This window comes from Elephantulus edwardii, unplaced genomic scaffold, assembly GCF_000299155.1.
Source record: "Elephantulus edwardii isolate Elephantulus edwardi_28Jun2011 unplaced genomic scaffold, EleEdw1.0 scaffold00106, whole genome shotgun sequence".
NCBI lineage: Eukaryota > Metazoa > Chordata > Mammalia > Macroscelidea > Macroscelididae > Elephantulus > Elephantulus edwardii.
In genome coordinates this window covers 2,409,053-2,421,652 of record NW_006399856.1, presented here as the reverse complement: position 1 = coordinate 2,421,652, position 12,600 = coordinate 2,409,053, and positions in this window count along the sequence as shown.

Below are 12,600 nucleotides of genomic sequence, written 5' to 3'. Positions count from 1 at the left end.
GAGACCAAGCAGAAAGAATGAGTTTGTTCTCCCTTCATTTTATGCTGGAGGTGAGACCATGATAGATGGAAAGGCTTATTAGGCAGCCCTCAGGAAAGGAGTTTCTCAACTTAGTACAAGACTGATGTTACTTAAAAGAGAATAATCCCGGGTTTGGCAAATCTATTGTGGATCATTGCTACTGTAGTCACAACCAAGTCTTGGGTTGAGTTAGGGAGTGGAAGTTGTGGGGTGAGAGGGAGTCTCCCTTAAAGGATATGGGAAATGGATATTCCAACAGATTGGCTCTTTGGTTTTTTGTCTTGGTTTTTTTATTATTATTATTTACTTGCAGAACTGGATCCTACACTCCTGTAGCCCATTCAGGGAGAGTTCCCCCGAGGACAGTTAGGCACTCAAGGTCTGGGATCAGGACAGCCACAGTGTAGGGGCCATCAATCATTTGGTAGTTATTTCATGAACTGAAGTCTCATCCTGTGACACTCTCACTCCCTGTTGAAGAAAAAAAAAATCAATTCTTCACTAAAACACAAATGGGCTCTTCTGTCTAGGAGTCATTGAACACAAAAGGTTGGATCGTGTGACAGAAAGCAAACCAAAGCACTCCCTGCTACTAGAAATAAAGAAAAATTGTCAGAGTAGCACTTCAAATGCTTTTTGCTTTCAATTTGCTGTTTTTTTTTTCAAAATATCTCCAGTTCTAATTTTTAAAAGAAAATTTTTATTTTATACTAGTTTGCACATACAGTCCATATACATTATTTTTCCACACCTATCTTACTCATTTCCTTTATCCACCCTTCCCTCTACCTATCAAATTGTGTGACCCTTTGATTAACCACCCCCATCCTCACTTCTCTGCTCCTACCCTACCCCCCCCATTTGGATCCTCATACATGTTTTACTAGTTATATTTCTATTTCTACAATAATGGTCTTATACAATATTTGTCCTTACTGCACTGAGTTAGTTCACTTAGCATAATGCTCTTTAGTCCCTCCCAAGCTATGTAGTAATTTTCAAAATCATTACTCCTGCATGCTGCATAGTATTCCATCATGTGAAGGTACAATAATTTCTCTATCCATTTCATTGTGGTTGGACATTTGGGCTGTTTCCATGTTCTTGAGATAACAATGCTATTGTGAACATTGGTATATAAATCTCCATTTGTGCCTCAGTTCTATTTTCTAGGGTATATTCCAAGCAGTGCAATAGCTGGTTCATGTGGAATTTCTATGTTCAGTTTTTTTGAGGAGATACCACACTGCCTTCCAGAGTGGTTATACCATTTTACAACCCCACCAACAGTGTATAAGTTTTTCTACTATCTCTCCATATCCTCTCCAATATTTATGATTTGCTGTCCTGTTAAACTTTACCATTGCTACTGTGGTGTATCTCCAGTTCTATTATTGTACTTTAGCGTGCATTGTGTGCCTTTTGAAATTTTCTGAGCGTTCATGTCCAAGGAATGAAATGAAAATGTGTATTATCTAAGTTTCACGGCAGATATGTATCCCTCACTCTCTCTAACCTTAGCCTAGGTGCATGCCATGCCCAGATGGCAAAGATGTCTGTATTTTCTATCCCACTCAAGTAATTTCCTTGTTTTCAAGTAAGAAATGGGAGTGAATAAGTAAGCAAGAGCAAAATGGAGACACAGAGAAAGAAAGTTCTAAAATGGAAAAGCCTAAGAAGGTATCTAAGTCCAACAAGAGCCCGTTCTCAGAGCAGGTCTGGTTGGAAAGCTAACAACCAACTTAAACATGCCTTATTTTCTCTTTTCCAAAAGTGCCTTAGTTTTTACCACTAGTACTTCCCAGGGATGTTCCTAATAATGTTCACAATATAATTCAGAAGGGTAGTTTAATTGTACCTGCTTGCTAACTCCTTTCTCCCAAGACTAGTCTTTGGACAGAACTCTATCTATCACAAAACCAGAAAGCAGGTGCTACTGGCACAGGAAGTACAGAAACAAACTTGTCTTCACTTACTGCTGAAGGAGTGGACAAATGGCCCAGTCACTTCACATCTAAATCTCATCTCATGTCCCATCTCATCTCATCCATTTGATAGAATTACTCTGTTCTGCTCTAACTCAATATTGTAGCCAGCACTCCCTCCCTGTCTGCTCCCCATTATCTAATCAATCTTTAATAACTCTTAGTATTTACAAACTCTCTATTTTCATTGTGGCAAAATAGACACAAAGTAAAAATTTCCCATTTTAATCATCTTCAGGGTACAGTCCAATGGCATTAATGTCATACCCAGTGTTCTACAACTACCATCACTATTAAAACCGAAACTCTGTACCCACCAAGCAATAATTTGCCCCTGCCCTCAACCCATGGTAACCACTAATCTACTTTTCATCTCCATACATTTGTATATTTTAGATATTTCCTATAAGTGGTCGTCATACAATGTTTGCCATTTTATGGCTCATTATTTTTTTTTCTATATTTTATTAATTTCATAAACATTTACAGAGATTTTGGGCTTCCACTCATTCATTGTTGCACTATTCTCTCTACCCTCCTCCCAGTTTGTTCTTGTCCAAATGCCACAGTGCTTGTCAAAGCCAGTTCTGATTAATCTTCTTTGTCAGTGTATCCTTTGCCATTCCCTATCACTCCTCCCTGAGAGAGACTTCACCCTGAGTCATAAGGAAAAGGGGACGGCGTATTCTCTTTGGCTCATTATTTTAATTTGGCATAATGTTTTCAAGGTTCATCTATATTGTAGCAAGCATTAGAATTCCATCCCTTCCTGTAGAGAAATAACTTTCCCTTATATGGATGTATTAGGGAATATCATATATTCCTCTGTCTGAAGTAAGTGCAACCAATGAGCTCCTTACAAGCAAGGATGGTGAAACTTCATCTTACATTTTGCACATGCTTTCAGGAGTCCTTGCACATGCACCCGTCCTTGGAAAAAGGCATCATACTGGGAAAGGCTAAAGGTTACTGAAAGAGAGGAAGATTGTCAATGAAATGGATTGACACAGTGACTGCAACAATGGATTGAGCATGATGAAGATTGTTAAGAATGGTGTAGGATATGACAAGGTCTCAGTCTGTTGTGTATAGGGGTGCTGTGAATTCTAGTTGACTTGATGACATCTAACAATAGAAACAAGAACATTTGAACATACCACATTTCAAAAATATTTATATTCGTTTATATACAATATTCATATACATTGTGTTTTGTCTATATACATTGTGTTTCACATATTCCTCTATTCACATTGTGTTTCATATGACCATTCCCTTGTTTTTCATAATGCCTGGGAAGTTTTCTTCCAGTACCTCTTCCACAATTTTCTCAATACTTTTTCTGCTTCCTTCTTGCTCTGGGATTCTAACCATACATATGGTACTCCTTTGATAGCATAAAAAATTATTCTAATGCACTCTTTATTCTCCTTTTGTCTTCTTTCGGTTTCCTAGTATGTTCCCACTGAGGTTCTTGTCTCATGGCTCCATGACTCTCTGTCCTAATTCTTCTGTTCTGCTGTTTTGTTCCTCCAAAATGTTGGAAATTTCTGCCTCTTTGGTCTTAACATTCTAGATTGCATTTTTGTGATTTTTTTGTTAATTCCAGTACTGTGTTGGCTCCCAGTACCCTCTCTGTCTTTTATGGATTTTCTAATTTCTTCTACCTTTATATCTATGGTATCAATTCTTTTTTTCTTCTTTTGCAGATTATTCAGTAGTTGTTCATGTTCCTCTACTTTGATACATTTCTTCTGGCTCTTTGTTTCTGGGATATTCACTTTCTTATGGCTTTCATTCTGTCTTCCATTATTTCCACCTTCTTCTGTAGCTGTTTCTATAACTTCGCTTCAGTGTACTTCTCTTGGTTCCCTGTCTCAGGGGTAGTCACTTTATTTATGACTTCTTTCTTCTATTCTTTGTATCTTCTTCCATAGCTGTTCATATGACTCCATGTCTATATAATTTTTTCCGCTTCTCTGTCTCTGGGGTATTCATTGGGTCTGCAACATGCTCTTCTCTTTTTAGGAGAAGGCTTAGTTTGCTTTTTCACAATGTTTGAAGCTGCCTGCTGTTTTCTTGACACTACATAAAGATTTTTCTTGGTATGTATTAGGCCATTTCTACTGTGTCTTCAAAGTTGGTGATAGTTTTTTAATCTTTGTTGTTGTTGATTGTTGTCCAGTTGAGCACGACTCATAGTGAACCTCTGAAAGAGAAGGGCCTGAATCCCTTCCACAGCCATCACCATTTATCAAAATTCACAGAGTTTCCAGAGGTATGCTGTTTGCAAAACTTGGAGTGTTCCATTTATAGGGGACAGCAACGTGCTATACCAGGAGTCCTTTTTGGGCCTGTGTAGTGGGAAAGCTTCCCTCTCCTAAAGTCCTTCATCTTCTGTTTGTACTGCAGTACAGTCTTTTAGGAGGCTTGCCTGACTGCTGCCCACCTCTTCTAAAGTTTGGAACTGCCCTGGGGGTGCTGCCGAGCATGGCATCCAGAGACCACTTTTCCTTGGCAGGCGACTGCACTCTCTCCTGTGTGGGGTCGGGTAGGGCAGGGCTCTACTTCAATCCACTCACCCTCTCACTTCTCATGTGTAGCCTGGGAAGATCATCTCTCCAGCCTGAACACACCTCTTCTTGGGCAGACCACATTTTGTTTCTCTCCTTATCTGTTGATGGACATTTTTTTTTTTTTTGCTATTATAAATATTGCTGCAATAAACATTGATGTGCACAAAAGCTCTATGAGCCCCTGATTTCACTTCTTCTGGGTTATACACCTAGGAATGGAATTGCTGGTATTATATGGTAATTCTCTTTAACTTTTGGAGGCACTGCCAAACTGTTTTTCACAAGGCCACTTTTCAATGCCCTTTTATTTCCAAATCAAAAGCTCTTATACCAATTTAGGCCCAATTCAATGTTCCTTTGTTCTCTAAAGCTTTCCAGACCTATCTGTCCTGAAAGATCATTCCCTCCATCTCTGGTTTTCTTTACCACTTGTAGTTGCTAATATTCAATCAGCATGGAAACATGTGTAGGCTTTTCTTAGGTAAAAAAAAAAGAAAAGGCTATTGCTATCTAGACAATTGTGCTTCCTTACCACACTATGGAATTAGGTAGAACTACCACACAGGTTTTCCAAGACTACCAGCTTTACAGAAGTAGACTGCCACATTTCTCTCCCACGGAGTGGCTAGTGGGATCAAAATGCCAACTTTTCAGTCAGCAGATGTGCACTTAACCTCTGATTCATAGAGGCTTTTTAAGACAGAGTAAAACTGCCTTACAGAATTTCCAAGGCTACATGTTTTTGTGGAAGCAGATTGCTTCATCTGTCTTCTGCGAAGCAGCTGATGGATTTTCAGTCTTTTGTTTCAAAGCCCAGTGCTTACTACACTGCATTACCAGGGCTCTTCACTGAGCCGTTGGCCTTGCCCTTATACCCTTATAATTATCTTGGTTTAGTAACAAGCTCCCTTGGGTCAAGGAGTAAAGTCTGGCTCACAGCTAAAATGCATAGAACCTAGGTCACCTCAAACCGTTGATAGGTGAGAAATCAATCCCTTTAAATGGATTGTTTGTTTTATTGCTCAGGTGTTAGGCCACCAGAGCTCCCTTAATCGCTCAGGTCGTAGCACAAAAGACCCATAAAGTTAATGTCACTTTGGAAAAGCTTGGTAAAAACATAGACATGAAACTATAAACTGCCTTAGTCACAGAATGGTGCTGTCGTTGTTGTGTACCGTAGAGTCAGAGCTGACCCATAGCTGACCCTCCAGCAGGTTTTCAGAGGCAGTTAAGTCACACAGGAGGAGATTGCTCATCCTTCTCTCACGGAACAGCTGTTGGCCTTGAACCACATGACTTTGAGGTTGCAGTGCAGCTTCTTGCCACTAGGCCACCAGCCTTATTACAAGACAGTTTTCAGAAACTGATTAAGTTTCTTCTAAGTAGGCAGTCCAGGTAGCAATGTCACAGATACTTGCAAAGTCCCATGAGAGAAGGCACAGCCTGTGGCATCTGCTAATTCAGTACTAGTAAGAAAGAATTGAAAAAATTATGTTGGAAAGTGAATCCTAACAGGAGAAGAAAATGAAAAAATTGATGCCGAGTTTTAGAAGGACAATTGACATATTTATTAAAATTAAGCATATGAATTGCATCTATTGCTCCAAGTTTCACATCATAGTATCTTTCAGTCTGGTAAATATCTAGTGATATGTGTTCTAGCTCACTCATTCCTTCCTTGGAAATGTGCAGTCTACAGATAAATCTATTAAAGACATTATTCCTTTCCAATACAATGATTTAAAACAATATTTCTAGAATGTTCTTTGATTTCTTTAACAGAATTTCTATTTTGGTTGGCATTACTCAAGCACCTGTTTTATTCGTCTTTTAAAATAATAATTTATTACGTTTTAGGTGAAAGTTTACACACAAAATTGTTGCTATGTGCTGTCGAGTCACTTGTGACTCATAGCAACCCTATGTGCAATAGCCCTAAACTCTGATCTGTCCTGTGCCAATTGCACTGTCTTCAATACACCCATCCCAATTACCCCAGTCACTGAATCAATCCACCTCATAGAGGGTCTTCCCCTCCTGCGCTGGCCCTCTACCCTCCCAAGCATGATGTCCCTCTCCAAGGACTGGTCCCTTCTTGTAACATGTCCAAAGTATGTCAGACGAAGCCTCACAATTCTTGCCTCCAAGAAGCAGGCTGGTTTAACCCTTTCCAGGATGAACCTGTTTGTGTGTCCTTGGCAGTCCATGGTACATTCAATACTCTTCTCTAGCACCACAGCTCAAAGGCATCAATTCTCCTTCTATCCTCCCTAGTCATTGTCCAGCTGTCTGATGCATAACAAGTGATTGCAAAGACCATGGCCTGTATCAGGCGCACCTTAGTCTCCAGAGTGACATGATACCCATAAACAATTGTTATACAAGTTACTTCCTGCTATTGATCACAACTTTTGTAATAGGCTAGCATTCTCATTGTTCTAGCTTTCCTTTTTCTTCTTGATGTTTCACCTTTATTTGGGTAAATATTGACTGTGTAGTTTCATATAATTAATTGATAAAGAAGCACATTACTGACTAGCTATTTTTAATGTCATTGTTATTTTGTTAAAAAAGGACCTACTGAAGTAAACTCTAATCCATGCTGAAATATTATCTTAAGATGATATTCTTGGAAGTCCCTCTAGTCTCTATTGATCTAATTAACATCATCATTCTAATTAAGATTTTTAGTTTTGTTCCACATTTTTCTCTCATTCTATCTTGGGCTTTCTATTGTGTCTGCAGTAGTAGTCATGCAACACCTAACTCTTCTGGTCTCACATGAGAGCAGGCTGTGATTTATGTGGGCTATTAAACCTTTGTACTAATTTAATCTTGGAATCTTTGATTACCTTTATTTTCTTTTGCTCTATATGAGTAAAGATCAATAACTGTGTTGTAGGTGACTGCTTGCAAGCATTTAAGACCCCAGACAATACTCACCAATTCAGGATGGACAATGTTTATGAATTGTGTTAGGCCAGTTGACTAAATTATTCCTCCAAACTTAGGTCTCAAGCTTTGTAAACAAGTAAACGAATCCTGCAATTTATTTGGATATGCTTACGAAGCCTCTATAACTGTACTCCTTGTATAATTTATTAAATATTCAATTATATATCCAGCTTATTCATTGCTATCATCTTTTCAACCACTTGCTATACATCTGAGAGCTGGAAAATGAATAAGATTGACAAAAAAAGAATTGATGTCTTTGAACTGTAGTGTTGGAGAAGAGTGCTAATATCCCATGTTGTTGTTGTTGTTGTGTACCAGAGAGTTAAAACCAACCCATAGCTGACCGTCTGACAGGTTTTACAAGGCAGTTGATAGCAAGGGGGAAGATGGATCTTCCTTCTCCCACAGAGCATCTGATGGCCTTGAACCACATGCCTTTGGAATTGCAGCACAGCTTCTTGTCAGTAGGCCAACAGAGCTCCCTAAATATCCCATGGACTACCAAAAAACCAAAGAGATATGTCTTAGAGAAAGTGCAGTCAGAGTGCTCCTTGGAGGCAAGGATAAAGCTTTGTCTTGCATACTTTGGGTATGTTGCTAGGAGAGGCTTTTCCTTGGAGAGATAGGTCATGCTTGGGAAGGTGGAGGTTTGGTGAAACAGAGGCAGACCCTCAACCAGACTGGTTGGCACAGTGACTGCTACAATGAGCTCTAGTGTGTGAAAAATCGTGAGAACGGCACAACATATCTGTCGTTCATGGGGTCACTATAGGTCGTACTGAAATCAACAGTAACTAACAACAACGACAACAACATGTGCAGCTTATGCAAATACGCACAGACATGAGCCTCTATATATGCCCATACATCACCCATTGCCTTCTTGGTTCCTTGACTTCTTCTGAGAACTCAGAGCTTAGAATAATCAAAGCCCCTTTGTAGATCATATTCAGATTTTCATCAGTTACCTTCAAGATTCTTTCTTTGTTTTTTAGTGGTTTATTATTTGTCTTCATGAATTTCTCTAGGGGGGAGGTCTATCCTTTTTGGAATTTGTTTAGCTTCTTGGATAAAAACCTTGTTGTCTTTCATGTTATTAGGGGATTTTTCTGCCACTAAATTTCCACAATTCTCTATGTGATACTGTTTGCCTTCTATTTTGGATTTCTATTTATGTATAAATTATTTCTTTTGGTAGTGTTCCACATAACATTTTTAGGCTTTCTGCACATTTTCTTCCATTTATTTAATTGTTCCTCAAACAAATTGATTAAAAAAAATGTCCTCTAGTTTATGGATAATATCTTCCATTGATTCAATTCTACTTCTAGCCTTGTTATTACTTTTTTAAAAATTGTTATGCTGGTTTACTTACAAAGTTCATATATTTTGTTTTTCACACCTGAACTTTTCCCTTTCCATTACCAACGCCTTCTTCCATCTATCAAATTGTGCAACCCCATGATTAAGATTCTCCTCCCCTTCTTGGATCCTTGTACTCATTCTATAATAATGGTCTTATACAGTATATATCTTTATGAGACTGAGTTCACTTAGCATATTCTCTACAGTCCTTGCCATATTAAGTAGTAATTTACAGAATCATTGCTCCTGCATGTTGCATAATATTCCGTTGTGTGAATGTACCAGACTTTTTCAATCCATTACATTATGGTTGTGCATTTGGACTGTTTCTATGTTCTTGCTATGGTGAACAACATTGCTATGAACAGTGGTGTAAAAGTTTCTGTTTGTGCCTCTGTTCTCACTTTCTCAGGGGATAATTTAAGCAGTGGAATAGCTGGGCCATGTGGAATTTCTATGTTCAGCTTTTTGAGAAAATGTCCAACTGCCTTCCAGAATGGTTGTACCATTTTACAATTCCACCAACAATGTGTAAGAGCTCCTATCTCTCCACATCCTCTCCACCATTTATTACTTGATGCCCTGCTAAATTTTGCCACTGCTACTGCGGTAAGAAACCGGGTGGCTCCTTGGAGGCAAGGATTTTGAGGCTCCGTCTGACATACTTTGGACATGTTGTGAGGAGGGACCGGTCCTTGGAGAGGGACATCATGCTTGGGAGGGTGGAGGGACAGTGCAGGAGGGTAAGGTCCCCTATGAGGTGGATTGATTCAGTGACTGGGATAATTGGGTTGGGAGTGTCAGAGACAGTGTGATCGGCACAGGACAGAGTGGAGTTTAGGGCTGTTGTACATAGGGTCGCTATGAGTCGCAGGCGACTTGACGGCACATAACAACAACAACAACAAACCAAAAGCAATCTACAGGTTCAATGCAATCCCAATACAGATACCAAATTTGTTTTTCCAGAAGATCAAAAGGGAAGTTATTATTTGGAGAGGAGAGAGACTGCAAATAAGCAAAACACTTCTGAAACCAAAAATGAAGTGAGAGGCATAGTATTTCCTGACCCCAAAACCTACTACACAGTGGTAGTAACCAAAACAGCATGGTACTGTACAATGACAGGCACACAGACCAATGGAGTAGAATTGAGAGCCCATCTATTTACAGTCAATTGATATTGGGCAAGAAAATGAAACCTATCAAATGGGAAAATGATAACCTCTTCAACAAATGGTGCTGGCAAAACTAGTCATTTTATTCTGAATTATCTATTTCTGATATTTTATTAATAATCTTTTAGATTTCTAGTTTCTAATTATCTGTTTATGCTTTCATTTTGTTCTTGAATTATTATATTGAATTAGTTTAGATTTTTGCCAGTAGTTTTGCTGATTTCTTTGAGGAACTATGTATAAGTATTTGAATGCTTCGTTCAGACAGTTAATTACAATTTTTTTTTCCTCAGGAAAATGTTCTGTCCATTTATTGTGATACTTGTTTGAGATTTCTTATTCTGTATTTTCAGATTATGTCTATTGACTTCTGTCTTTAAGGTACTAAGTTTATTGCTAGGAGTTAGTGTGTATTCTGGAGATTAGGGTAGTTTTTTCCTTGTCCTTTGGAAAGGAGCATTAATCAAATAAACGTGATAGAGCAACTGTGCAGGGCCGATTTGGCATCTCAGTAATTTTGAAGTTTCAAGGAGTTTTACTGCAAGTGCAAATGGAATGCAGGAACCAGACAAGTATGGAGTACATGCTATTACAGTCTTGTGGTGGATTTTAGATGAGGGCAATAGAATCTCCTGCTTATCATTTGAAACTAATGCATTTGGTACCTCTCAGAATGTGAGTGATACTGCTTCTGAGGTGATGAGTCTGTCTTGCTGGTCACATACTGTGGAAGCATTCTTACTCATTGTTGAGTTGGGTGCTATTTATGTGCACTGTTGATTACTCGATGATTAAGGTGAAGATGCTCACTGTGGGTGGTTTGAGAACTCACTTGGACAGGAGGAGCTGTGCAGGGATTGTGAATGGGCACATGCTTTAGTCTCTGAGGTCCAAAAGTATGAGAACATGTGTCACAGATAATTGGGTAGGGAGGTGGGCGTACCATTGCCTCTGGGCACACTCTGGAAGGCCATAATCCTGATGTACTAACGCATGGTGTGGCGAAACTGTGATGCCAGTCTGCCTCTCTACTGTAGGTGACTGGCAGGAGGAGCAGGTGTTGTCAGATTATGGACCCTTGGTACCAGGGATGGAGCAACGGGTGTATGGTCATGTATGGAAGCAGAGCTCAAATTTTGATGGACATCATGGATTTGCGTGTCCTCAGCATGGTGAGAAGGGACAAAAGAGTGAAGGAAAGTCACTCAGTTCCATTGATTTGAAATGGGAAATTCTACATAAAAGAGTTTTGCCTAATTCACATACTTGTAAGACAGAGATTTGAGTTCCAAAATCATAATGCCAGAATAAATGCTGCCGCCTTACACTTCAGAGTAAAAAAAATAAATAATAATGATGTTAAGCATTCCAAGACTCTGAAGAGGAAGATGATACAGACAGACTCAGTGTCTTAGGCTTTGTTCTCAAAGCAGCTTTGTTTGGTTGTGAGGAAGATCAGCAAAGAGTTGGTTGCAACAGTAGTGACTGACATTTCCTGAACACTTGCTATGTGTTGGGCTAGCACACTCCCCAGGGCGTGGAGCTGTTAACCTAAAGGCAAAGCCTCTCTGGTGGTTCGAATTCACCCATCACTCCTCAGAAGAAAGATGAACAATCTCCCGTCATACAAAACATACAGCAACAACTTGAAAACAGCGGACAATAATATTTTCATTTTACCAGGAGGTTATCAATAAGTAGTTTAATTTGTCCTTGTGTTTTTAGCTCTTATTTAATTCACTCCAATCAAAAAAAGAGCTAATATGTGGAATGTTGTCCATGGGCGAAAGGAAATAGATCACCCTGGATGCAGGGGAAGGGATCCTTTCTCCAATGCACATTTTCTGTGCATCTGAGCATTCCCTCCAGAGTTGTAAAGTGGCTTTATCTTGCATTTGTCTTATCAGGATTTTCTATTTTGCGGAGTATTCACATGCATGATCTCATCTAAGTTGGATGGAAGCTGCCATTCGCACCTCTGTCATCAGAACCAAAATACCTTGTGACTTCACTTAGCAGTTGGCTGAGGAGTGTGAGAAGCTGAGCTGCACAGGGGCTAGAAGAGTGGGGAGGGGACTGAGGAGCTGTCTGAGCTTCACAGGGGGTGAGGAGGAGGGAGAGCTATTGTCAGTGAGCTGGAAAAGAAGAGCAAAGCCTGGGAGCCCATCAAATGGAAAACTCTGGGGTGTTCTGAAACCACTCACATGGTGCAACTCTATCAACCCTCTTCGAACAGGCTGGAAGGGGAGGCGAAGGCACTCCAGACCTTAGGGCTCACTTGAGTATAATTAACTTCTATTAAAAGTTTTGATGGTCAATAGAGTCACAGGACTTCTTTTATAATTTTTTTTCCCTGTCTAATCTGATTTCCCTGTTAGTCTAGCCGTATTTCATTTTCACGAGAATATTCTTTAGAAAATAGGAGCTGATTTCAGGGGAGCTCTGGTGGCCTAGTGGCAAGAAGCTGCACTGTAATCCCAGAGGTGCATGGATCAAATCCACCAGATGCTCTGCTGG